The sequence below is a fragment of the Carassius auratus genome, chromosome 24 (assembly GCF_003368295.1).
Source record: "Carassius auratus strain Wakin chromosome 24, ASM336829v1, whole genome shotgun sequence".
Classification (NCBI taxonomy): domain Eukaryota; kingdom Metazoa; phylum Chordata; class Actinopteri; order Cypriniformes; family Cyprinidae; genus Carassius; species Carassius auratus.
Genome location: NC_039266.1, coordinates 7,806,303 through 7,819,164, shown reverse-complemented (window position 1 = coordinate 7,819,164; position 12,862 = coordinate 7,806,303). Strand labels below are relative to the sequence as shown.

General features: G+C 35.4%; 1 protein-coding gene across 3 annotated transcripts in view; it reads right to left on the bottom strand.

The window, feature by feature from the left end:
• Positions 1–12,862, bottom strand: part of LOC113042226 (partitioning defective 3 homolog) — a 407,940-nt gene that overhangs the window by 393,534 nt on the left and 1,544 nt on the right. The window lies entirely within an intron of this gene.

Sequence of the window (12,862 nt, the reverse complement as noted above, 5' to 3'; positions counted from 1 at the left end):
TGTATTTAATGTTGTATATAACATATTACTTTTACAGATAGTCTTCCTCAAACGTAGTACAAGAATCAATACTGCAACTAATATCACCATATTCCATAAGATTCTCATCCCTCGTCCAAGAATAGCTAATGAAGAAAAATCATCACCAATCCTAATCATTCTGATCCAGCATAACTGTTCAGAATAAAGACCAGTTCTTCACGTTTTCTGACAACACTGTAATTGAAACCGCAATGCTTTGTGCATCTGAAGAGAATCATTAACCTACCAAAACTCAAACGAAATGCCTTCAGGAGGCCAGCAGCTGTCTGCTGATTGGCTCCTGTTCCCGCCAAAATAAAATATGCCGTGGCTCCAGTTTGGCAGACTTTGCTTAAACTGCTTCAGAGTGACGGCCATTGATCGGCTGTCACTGAACCAAGGCCGCTCTGGCTGTTCAGTGCTACTCATTAAAGTGAGTTGTGTTTTTCGTGGAGCTCTAACAAAGGCACGCTCAGTAAAACACACACAAACACTCAAAAAATCAATACCAGCCCGCTCGCATCAAAGCAAAGCATTTCTCTGTGATAAATAAGTCACAGAATAAACTGTGACTCAAGGTTACTTCGGATGCCTTAAAGAAAACTCTTTCTTTTTTATTTTCTTTCAAATGCGTTTTATAAAGTGAAATGTAAACATCTGAAATGCTGTCATAACTATGAGAGGAAGGATTATGTCTATCTGATGGATCTATTGTCAAACATGTGTCCAATTTGTATTATAAATGATATAAAATGTAAAGAAGAGATTATTTAGGAGGAGGATTATGCGCATTGGCTTAAACTGTAATCTCTATAAACAAATCCTGCAAATAATCCAAGCAGATGTGCCACAGCACGCTAAATCCTTGATCTGTGCTCATGTGCAGCGTCCTACATCATGAAGCTAATCGGGTGAGTTGATCATCTGGCTGTTAAGATCTTCAAGCACTAATCTACTGGGATTAGTTGAGCTTTGCTACTTTCCTTGATAAAAGACAGGGCACAAGAAATGTAAAATATTTGTTTGTTTGTTTGTTTGCTGATGATATTTCTTAAACTGCACTGCAAATTACAATTAATGCAAGCTACGAGTGCACACACACAAAAAAACTAAACTAAACAAATATGACTCTGGACCACAGGGTTTTAAATGTCCATTTTCCAAAATTGAGATTTATACATCAGCTGAACTTTGACTAAAGCTTTCCATTGATGCAGAGCTCTAGACAAACTTTCTGCACTGTTTTTCAACTTACAAGTTCACAAGTTCAAGTTTTCAATTTACAAGTTCACTTTTTTTATATAACAAAATAGGAACAATCTGGTCAACATAAAGTTCTTTATTTGAAGCACAATTCTACAAGAAAGGTAACTTACTGAAAAAGTGTTGGTGCTTAAAGTGCTTGACCGAGATTTTTAGATAAATTAAATAAAAAGAAAATCTAAATGTGTTTTTAGAGCTTCAAACTGAACATCTCTTAAGGACTATCCATCTGCAGTCACATGTCCCGTGGATAACTATCTCCTGTAGTTTGGCCTTCTTGATCTTTGGCCTTGGTTAAACCAGCTGGACTCTCTCTAGCATCACAATCTTCCAGACTTGTCTCCTCTACACTGATTCTGATCAGATCTTCACTGTGTCTGATTGAAGGGATGCTCTAGTGTCTGATCTGAACAGCTAAACAGTCCCTAAACAGCTTATACTATACTGTTTCAGCAATTAACATAGTTCAGTTTGGTATGTAATAGCAAAGTGATTATATTTCGTTTTTTGGGCTAGCCTATTTCTAAAAATATACCCCAGTGACTTAAGACTGGTTTTGTGCTCCAGGGTCACAAATAACAAACAAAACAAAAAATAAAAACAAAATGAAAGAAAACATAACAAAAACAAAACCACAACACAAAACAAAAAATAAAAAAAATGGAACAAATAAACAAAAAATAATAATAATAAACAAAAATAAAGGAATAAAACAACACAAAGCAAAAATGGCAAACAAAATAAAATAAAATAAAATAAAGAAACAAAATAAAAAGGAAACACCACAAACTAAAAAAAATAAAATAAATAAAAAAAAAAACATACAACTTACTCAAAAAAGAAAAAATAACACTAAAACAGGTTACATTGTAGAGGCCTGCTGTATTTTATTCTACTTCTGTGGCGATTTTGTAAAAAAAAAAAAAAAGTATTCCCATCATCACAATTAATGTCATCCTCATATATCCTTGCATATGGTACACTGTGCTCACAGTTTGCATGCAAAACTGCATAAATATTTTGGGTATATGGTGTCAAATTGAACTTCTATTTCTCCGACGTATAAAGTTAGTGGTGAATTGTCTCGAAGATCATTCATAAAATCTGCACATTTTCGCATGACTAAATCTGACTGCTGAGAAAGCCCTGGGTTCTTCACAATAGCGTTTAACAAACACTTAGCGTGACTGAGTGTGCAGAACAGCTGCAGATGTGTGCTGTTCTGGGGTATAACAACACAACACAACAACACAAGTCTCAGGCACGTTCCTCTATTCTCCACGAAGAGTTTGGCACAAAAACACTTCAGATCTGAACTCATTCGAGTGAAGAAGACTTGATTCTCATGTTAAGGGCAACAGCACCATAACGGCATTTCATGATGTCAACAGGAATATGTGCACTAGTACATTCATCATGTAAATAATGTCTCTTAGTGAAATGATCACATAGCCGATTTAAATGCCTTTCGGTTATATAATTACTCTCAGTAGTTTCGGAGGCATGTACTCTGTGGTCTCATTGATGCTGTCTGTACTTGTGTCTTCCCAGTATGTTCCCCTGGGGATATCGAGAAATTGTCTGGTAAACAATAATTCTGGTCATATTTGCACCAGCGAATCTTACACTGAGCGATAGTTATGGCTTATGCTGGCATTTAATTATGATTTTATGATTCTCTGGTATTCCTGCTCAGTTCACACCCACTGTACCTTTCACAATACAGTTAGAGCTGCACAATAAAGCTAAACATATAAAATAATCACATTATCATGTTTAGGCTTTTTAAACTATCTACATTTATGCAACCATTTAGCAGACGTTTTTTATAAAACAATTAAACCAACATAAGAGCAACAATATGTAAGTGCTGTGATATGTAGTATTGCAAGTATGGCATAATGTTGTAATATTTAATACATAAGAGATATTTTTTTTTTACACACAACATTTTTTATCAATAAAATAATTTAAAAGGCTGGGAATTATAATGGAATGTATAATCAAATCACTTTTTGTGGCTATGTATTATGTGTAAAAATATATTTTATGCTTTTTAATATTACAATATCATGCATGTATTTTTATACATTGCTTAAAAAAAGTAAAAATAAAAAAAGTAATTGACATTTAATAACTTTCAATTACTGTATATGGACAGTATAACAAAATAGTAAAACAGCAATTTTAAAGTTAATACTAAAATATTTTTGTTTGTTTTTTTGCAAAAAACACTTTAACATGAGAAACATCATGCAGAGAGCTCCATTAAGATTAAGTAATAATGCAAAATTTATTATGCATAAAGATATCTTATGTAGGCCTATTTAATATTAAAATATCACACATTTATTTTTTCCCAATCAGGAGATTTCATGAAAACAAAAGATAAATAAAAAATGCCATGTTTTGCAAAACATTTTTCATTAAATTAAAAGAAATAAGAATGGTATTTAGTAAATTTAAATTATGGCAATTGTAACTAAACAATAAAACTCAAGTGTCCAAATAAAAAATATTTACAAAAAGTATTTAATAAATAAATAATTCAAATATTATTATAACTAATTGTTACTAATTGATGCCAACAGTTATATAATATAATATAATAATATAATAATAATCATCAGAAACAGACTCACAGAAATTAATGACATTTTTCCAAATGATATTTATATCTATATATTTGCAGTCAAAATTAGTATTTGTTAGCTGAAACAACCTTATTGAAACTCAGCATTTATTTTCTTGCGCAACACACACAAATTAAACTTATTCGCCGCTGAATTTATTTATTGTTTGTTTGTTGTATGCACCCATCAAGAAACAATATATTGTGCAAATTCACTACACCACCCAGCCCTCCATCAAAAACTCTGTTCCCATCCTACCATCATCTCTTTATTCATCTCTAAACCCACATCCTTCTGTTACGTCCACCTACTCTTTCCCCTTATTTTCTTTTGGTTGCTAAAGGTCAAAGGTCACTACTGAAAGTGAGACGGAAGGTGATAATTGGTCGCCGGGGAATCTCTGTCTAGAGACACAGGGATGAGTGATGTGGGTTTTCTTCTGAACAAATGGAGCATTATAATGCAACAGGACGGGGAGGCACAACGAGACCCCCCCGCTGACAGAGTACAGATGAGAGCAGCAGGGGGTCCGTCACGCCTGTCCAGTGCAACACATCCACAGACCCCACACAGAGACCAGGAGTCTCATTTACACTAGAGCTGCACCATTAAATCTAACTTAAATCACAATCAGGATTAGACAAAAAAAAACTGTGAAGCATGGTTCAGTGATCAGCAGTAAATCTCCATCTGAACGCCAGATGGCGCTCTCACAAAGATTTAAACCGCTTTTACTGATTCAACGTAACTGATAAACACACCACGAAGACAATATATGGTTTATCTGTGTTTGTCGTCTTATAGTTGTTATTATAATAAAAAATATCATAATGCAAATTGTTTGTGATATACCGGTAAAAACTATCCCCACGATAAGAATTAGTCTTCCCGCGATAATAACAATAAAGGCTAGTTCTGTGGTGGAAGGCAGACTTGGACTTGAGGAGGAATAGATCGCTAAACGAGTCATAAATCATACTAATTTATAGTATTATATACAGTGATAAAGGCTATGTCGATTAGCACTGCATTATAAATATACTCTATCCTAAAAATACCCATGATTGCTTGCGGACCACAAATAAACTATATATTGTCACAATATGTGTTTATTGTCTTTAAGTACAAAAAGTAAAAAATGTATCTATCGGCGTTATAGTTACAGCAAAAACTGGGATAACTGTCCATTTTAGTGCTGCAATGACTCGTCGACGTCATCGATTACGTCGACTACAAAAATACGTCGACGTGCGTGAAATGCGTCTGGAAAAAACGCCTGGAAAAACGAGCGCGTCGCGACCGTGTCGCTTCCTACATTGGAAATAAAGAACTTGAGTGCACAAAAGACATGAAATGTGAACGGCCCCTTAAAAGACAGCGCGCTGCGAGACAACAGTCACAAACCACCGAGCTACCCCGAATCAGCTCCAGATCTCTGGAAACCATGCTAAACCATAGCAGAACCCTGACTACATTTTATGGTTTGTGATGCTAAAGAACATTTCATGACATCTCAGACAACTGTAAATTTATGGCTACTGTGGTTTAGTTATAAACGCTATCATAAACTCATATTAACCATAGTAAAATAATTTTCTTTGCCTCTTTATTATTTTATACTGTAAAAACTTCAACCACATTGGTTTAAAATGAATAAAGGTTGAAATATTATATCGTCTGCGATATTTTTGTGTAGCTTGTCAGTGAACTACGGCTCGTGTAGTAAATGCTGCTCCATCTGAAAGCAGGTGATGGAGATTTACTACTAATCACAGAACCGGCTTTACTGACGAGATGTGCATGGAAATCACATTCGGTTAATCGTGCAGCCATAATTTACACAGACGCTTGCATATGAATATGGATCATATCAATGATATTTAAAAAGACAGTTTACTCAATTATATTTTGTGACCATTTACTCATCCTCACTTTGCTCATAAACTGTTGTTTTCTTTTTTTTAGTTGACAACAAAAGTTGACAGTCGCTGTGCAGTTATGAATGACCTGTCTGAATGAGTTCATCTGTAATCTGGTGCAAAAAGGGAGTAAATCTCTCTTTGTATGTCTTGAGAGTTAAGGCTTTATACAGACCTAAACTCCCTTCGTCTGGTTTGCTTGTATCGACAAATGAGCTGACAATACTCTCTGCACTAATTCCCAGACATCACACCCATCGTCGCCGCTGAAAGACTGGGACCGACACAAATCTGCTCTCTTACAGACAGATATGAGAGTAATTCTCAGGAAAGTGGACATAAGTCAAATCATAAGATATAAAAAAATGTTCTTTGTAAAAATGAAAGTGAAGTAGCGACAGATCTTTTCTTCGGTGTTGTGAAATGACAGAATGTAGGGCAGGACGTGCTTCTATCCGTCGGTTGTTGATTGAATGGAGGCGGATCTGAATGAGAGCTTACGGTCAATTGTAAGAAAGGGTTTAAAGCAGACAACATGATTGAAGAAGTCTGGCATACGACACCACAGAGAAATCTGTCTTCACCAGTTATGAGATTTCAAAATTCATAACAACAAATGCATAAATCGTTCACAACAAGTCCAGTGACATGCATTTAGAGACTAATAGACTAATCCATTTCAGGACCACTTTTAAATATGTATTTCTTTGTGACTTTAGTGGTGGTTGATTGATTGATACCAGCATAAATGGCAACCAACTCACATCAATATATCATGTAGGATGTTTCATCTCAGTGTTTGATAAAAATGTGAGATTTTTCCTGCTGAAACATTTTTAAAAACAAACTTTTAGAAAACCTCTAAAAAAAGTTGCGTAAAAAATATAGACCGAAGTGTCCGACCAAAATAAATTACAATTAATTTTTTTCATTTCAAGAGTTTTTCATTAAACACTGCATAACATTTGCATTTACTTTCAGCATTTTTGGAAACCTCATCATTACAAACTCGCACAATATATCGCAATTCTGAAAAAAAAGATGTCAGATATAAAATTGCAATTGTGATTAAAAAAAAAAAGGTCAGAATTGTGAGAAGTAAACTCGCAATTACAAGAAAAAAGTCAGAAAGGCTAGAAAAGCCAGAATTGTTAGTTTATATCTTGCAGTACTGACTTTATAACACACAATTGCAAGTTTAGGCCTATATCACATAATTCTGAGAAAAAAATCAGAAGTTTGAAATAACAACATGCAGTGCTGAGGAAAAAAAAGGTCTGAATGTTGTACATTTACAAATCCAAGATAAAGTCAGATTTGTGAGATAAATAATAAAAAGTAAGTTCTAGAGGACAGAGCATCAAGGTTTCTGTCCTTCCATCCCATCTTAAAGAGCCACACAGATGGGAAATCAAAAATGACCTGTATTACAGTGTATGATGTAGCTGTCCATCAGTGTAAACAATGTGCAAATAATTAAACCAAAAAGTACACGATTTATAAAGTTATTGGCTTCTAAAGTAAGGAGTCTTGAGAGAAACGGAACTCTGAGCTGCTCCACCCCACACAGACGCTCTGGTTGGTGTGAGAGCATCATGTCGAGGAGACAGTGTGTTTTTAATTGTAAAGTTTGTTTTATTTTCACTGCCAAAGAATGAAGATCAGAAGAACCAATGGCTAAAATTCATCTTTACCACAATACCAGAGCAGTACAACAAATCCCTTTTGTTGTGTTCACAACATTTCACTGATGACTGCTTTTCTAATCTCGGTGAGTACAGCGGGATTTTCAAAGCATTTGGCCATAAAAGATGGTTCATTACCAACTTTATTTAGACCAACGAGCATCTCCGAATCACAACGCAAAGTATGATTACGAAGTTATGTGTTTGTTTTCTCCTGAGCGTCTTATCAGTATGTGTGCTGTCTGTAGCCCTTGTTTGTGCTGATCGTCATGTACAAACACGTCATTAAAATGAAGTGTAACTCCGTGAATACTCAACGAAGAGACATGAGAGAGATATCTATAGAAAGCTTGACATGTCTACTTTAAAACTAAACAAGTGCTGCCGAAAACAGATATTCTGTGATAAAGTAATCCATATGAAAACAACGCGATGTTTGTTTTTCACGTCTCCCTTCGTTATATGTGACCACGCCCCCGCACTGAACGCTCTATTCAGATTCAAACTGAAGCGCGCGGCTTGAATACACACACACAGAAGAAAAGCAGCGAGACTGTTCAAGTTTTTTTTATTTTACTGTTTGCTTCGCGGTGAGAGGAATAAGACATAATTCACCCCAAACAGATGCTAACGCATAGTTTACCGTGAAGTTGTGTGCGGAACAACCAATCAAACCTGACTATGTTAGTTGACCAATCAGAACACAGTATGCTACCGAAAGGTGGGGTTTAAGGAAACTGAATCTTTTGAACAGCTTCGCGCGAACCGTTTGGGGATCTCTGAGAATTGAGGTAATTTTAAAATGATATTTTGACAAAATGACAGTGTTTTTTAACCTTGGATGGATTTAAACCTAATGTACAGGACTTATAAACAGTGATAGGAAGCTTAGAATTTTCATCTTACTGTCTCTTTAAACAATAAAGTCCACTTTTAGTCTCAACAGGTTTGGTTTTACTTGCGTAACAATACACACAAATAAAACTTCTTGGAGGACGTGATCTCACGGACTGATGTGTCTTGGCTTTATGTAAGAGCATCTGTAATGTGCTCCTTGAAGACAGATGAAAGGGTTTAGTCCATTTATTAGTCATTCAACATAATGAACGCCTCCTCTCACAGACATACTGCACCTCCTTCATACAAGTTCTCACAAGAGGAGCTCCCGTCATATTCAGATGCTTTGCTTCTACAGAATGTCAGAAAAAGGACAAATAAATCACCTTTAAAAAGCATTTGGACACTGACATCTGAGACATAAGTTTACTTTTCTGAGCCATTCCTCCAAAGACTTTTATGGCACGGGTTATTTCAGAAATCAAGGTCCCACTACAAAGAAGCCTCTAAGGAAGGATTTCCGATCTGAAGGTCAAAGTTCTTCTGCAATTATTGCGTTTCCCTCTGGGTAATAGACATCCAGATGCCTGCGGGTCTCATAAACACAATGCATGGTTTTGTGTGGAGCGGTGCTTCATTACAGCCGTCTGACCCGTCACAACAGGGGCTCATCAAGTTCAGAGCAATGCAAATGACTCCACCTTGAGCCGTCAAATCACATCAAGTCACAATTAACAGCTATTTTCAATCTGCTTTACAGAGAGCATGTAAGTTTCAAGAATCTTCTAGAAATTTCAGAGCTGTTTATTCATCTCAGCGTCCTTTATAGAGCTTTTCAGACAGTTACAACAACACTGCATAATAATGAGTGAATCTCGGTAAAAACGTCAAGGTGCCAGATCAGACGTAAGCCCCTAATGACAGGGTTAATTCACCGCTGCCAAGATGGGGTTTTAATAAAACTGCATATGCAGCAGAAACACTATCTTTATTTACATCTGTGCTACATGACTAGAGAAAACCGACTAAAGGGCTGTGGTGAAGTAGATGGAGAAAAACTGTGAAACCCATAATACACTGGGCTCAGTCAGACTAATGCAAAAATGCACAAGTATGATCTTTAAGTTTCACACAAAAAAATAAATTATAATAATTGAGATTTTTGCTGAATAAATAGAAATATCTTGCAGGCAATATGACAAAAATACACTAGTACTTCCAACAATACACAGCTGGTTAGAAATTGGTGAGCTTACGCTTTAAAAGAAATCTTAATAAATATCTGAGTTTCTAAAGAAGGCTATTTTTGTTTCATAATTGTTGATTTTTTTTTTTACATTTTATCTCCATGTTGCAAATATTACCATATTACATCTAAACTTCTCATTTCCGTTATTATATGTAAATATATATTATTTTTAATTAATTTTAATTGTATAAATTTTTAATTAATTCTAAATACTGTAATGCAGAAAGAATACTACAGTCAAAGAGTTAATAGATGCAATTAATTATGTACATTTACATTTAGCAAATGCTTTTATCCAAAGGAACTGACACACAAACCAGTAACATCATAAAATATACAAATGTAATATAATGTAATTTTACACAGCAGCCTATTATGGGCAATTATATGTTTTAATCAATTGTTAGTCCTAATTTGCATAATGTGTTGTGTATCTATTGTAAGGTCTACAACTTTTACTAAATTTACCAAAAAAAATAAATAAATAATGGCCCTCGTTCTTGAGATTCATCTAAGTCATTATTCCTCACCTCTCTGATGTAGTATTAAAATTTTTTTAATTAACAAGGTAGAAATATATTAAAATCAGCATCATTGTCCCATAACAGCAGCAGAGAGACAAAACTCAACAATCAAACGAATAAAACACTCAAGACTTATATCGATCGACTCGGGGAGAAGTCAATGGAAAGGCTGCAGACAGCAGTCTTACAGCGGAGGAGGAGGTCCTGTAAGTTTGAGCACCCTGAAGAATGAAGTCTGTTTATTAGGGTTATTGATGAAGAGCTGGAGTTCACATCACCCTGTAGATCAGCCTTCTCACACCTCCGCTTACACAGCAGGTCACGAGCCGTCCTCACAATGAAGAGTGCATACTGGTGTTTGGATCAATCTGCAGAGGTACAGGGTGTGCCTGCAAAGCCATGCAAGCATGGGTGTGTGCCATGTATGTAGAATCCACGTCTTTACTGTCTGCAAGGACAGACGCTTTATGAAAAGAATGAAAATGCAAAGAGAACGACTCAGGACGCACACACTTCTTTGAGTGTTGAGTTGCAGCGTGACGGCTCTTCAAGGTGATGCAGCTCAAGTTTCATACTCTGCTGAAAGAGTGACTGACCTTCATACACTGCTGAGGTTTCTCTACACTCACCTGGCTGCAAGATACAGTCTTGATTCAGTTAGGTTTCATCACATGGATTTGTGGTAATGATTTTGAATCATTAGTATCACTGAACTATATAGGGCACAAAGCATAACCGACTTAATCTGTGAACTTAATGAGTTATGTGACGAAACACAATAAGATAGTAGCACAGTCACATGTTTTAAAGTAAAGCAATTCATGGTCTGCAAACTTAAAACTTATTTGGAGTATAAAACATCCTTCCATTTTGTTAATGGTGGTGAATGTGTCTTTTATTTCATGCACAACAGAAAACTAATTTATGAATAAAAATGCACCCAGCATGTCACAAGATTTTTTTTTCTAACAAAAATTAATATGTTAAATGTTAATTTAGCAAAACCAAAATATTAATTTCAATGGGAAACAAATTTGCTAACAAAATGCTCCCAGCACATCACAAAATCATTTGTCCATAAAATGTTCACTTTGCACAAAAATAAATGTTTGTTTTGTAAAAAATGTAACAATTTCATAAACAACATTAAATACTCTCAGCATGTCACAAAATGCATTTGTCTACAAAATGTTAGTTTAAATTTTTTTTTTTAATTTTAATGCATTTTAATGCATTTCATTCACAAAATACACATTCTGTGAAGAACATAAGCATGTCTAATTTACCGCATTTTTGTCAATAGATGCTGCATTCGATATCATGTATTTCATTCAGTCCACGGACTGGATACATCTGATACCCAATAAAACAGAGCTTCGAAAAAAGTGATTGTTTTTAAACAGGTTTCCCCAAACACTAAGCTTATCTGCAATTGGTCAGCCAAAGATTCAGCCCCGCCCCCAACTCTGACCATTGGTTGAGCCACTATTATATCAGACAGGTCTGGATCAGAAATTGTTTTGAAAGTGTTTACAATTTTAAGGAAAATCAGCCTATAAATTAATTACTTTTAATTATCTCTAAGTTGAGACAGAACAAATATTTTAACACTGGAAAAAACAAACAAAAAAAAGAGTTCTTGAAAAAATAAATGCTTTTGTCAGGCAAAAAAACACTGCCAAAGTCCTGCCAATCCATTCACAAGAATGCAGGGAGCGAGCTCAATTTTCCATACTCAAGAAACACTCTGTAAAAGAGAAACCCTGGCAATATCAGCGTTGGTTCACCAAACTATTCAAGGCCTGTAGAACAGAAGTGTTTGGACGTGATGCCAATATTAACAGCAGATTGTTAAGATCTGGGCAGAAATAATAGCACTGATGCCAACACAAGACACACAGGAACCGAATGCCCCTTTACAACAACAATACAGCATCTACACGTCTACTGACAGAAATCAATATATTAATAATTAAACAGCTAGACCTCATTGAGCTGGAACGCATACAAGTTCCTCTACTACACTCAAATGATCATTTTTTTCCCCAAGTTCTGGAGCAAAGCTTCTCAATAACTACACAATGAGGATAAATTGTTTTCCTCACAAGCATGCACATGAAGCTTGAGCCAAAGTCAACAATGTGTTTAAGTTCTTTCTTACTCCAAATCCTGAATCAAGCGCCATACAGAAAGCAGATCTGGAAGTTAATTTGTCCAGTTTAGGGATTACTTTCATACTACAGCCAGTGCACAGCTGCCAGCTCTTTTAGTGGCGAGGAGTTTACCTTCAGCTTTATGACATCCATTGAGAAAACATTTGGTGACTGTTCAAGTTTCTCATCTGAATCTACAGTGGCTTTCTCACCAAATTGGGTCTTTATGACCAATGAATTTCCATTACCTTTACACTTATAACATAAGGGCTGAAATGAATCACCAAAAAAAAAAAAATATATATATATATATATATATATATGTTCATAAACTGAACATAACCATGGCTTGCAAACAAGTTTTACTCTTCACAAACTCTCAAGTTTAAGCATGATATAGTATAGTACAGTACAGTATAGTACAGTATATTAGATGGTGTGCATCTCAGACCTCCATCAAACCAGGTAACAACTGTTATTACCAGTTTAGCAAAGTTAGTTTGGTTTTTTGATCATAGTAACCGGTCGACAAGCTGCACCTCTGGATTGTCTAACTTGGAACTAGATTATCTATAATC